We start from the raw sequence: 542 nt of genomic DNA, 5'->3' as shown, positions 1-542 counted from the left end.
GAAGTCTGGAGGAGTAGAGCTTTGAAGTGCTGTATTCTATCAATTGTAAGGTGTTTTTTTCACCCTTACATTTTAACATCTCTGAAATTGGAATGTGGCTTACAATGGCTTGTTAGATTGCAATTGACAGCATTATTTCTATTTTAGTAGACATAAAATTATGGTACTTAAAAATCAATGGCTGAATGTTAAATTGAGCTGATGAAAAAAAAAATCAGTGGCACCTTGAATTTGATGAAAACATATAAAACACTTAAAATACGGGCCTAGCAAGCTGGCAATCTACAATAGACCTGCATGATTTAATAAGTATCCTGGGCACCAGTGCCTATCATTCCTGGACCCACGTGGGTAAAGTATATGTAAAAAGTCTTGAAATTGATGACAACGTGACTGGATTTTGGCTGGAATACTTGTGAGGTTTGGATGAAGTTGCTTCTTTCTGAAACGACAAGGATGAATCCATGCCAGTGTTGCAATATGCCACTTGCCTTCCAAGGTTCCAGAAATTATCTTTTTTTTTTTTTTTTTTTTTTTTTTTT

Source organism: Hylobates moloch, unplaced genomic scaffold (assembly GCF_009828535.3).
Source record: "Hylobates moloch isolate HMO894 unplaced genomic scaffold, HMol_V3 SCAFFOLD_1806, whole genome shotgun sequence".
In the NCBI taxonomy this organism is placed as follows: Eukaryota; Metazoa; Chordata; class Mammalia; order Primates; family Hylobatidae; genus Hylobates; species Hylobates moloch.
The sequence above is the reverse complement of the archived record's forward strand: the minus strand, read 5'-3'. Positions refer to the sequence as shown.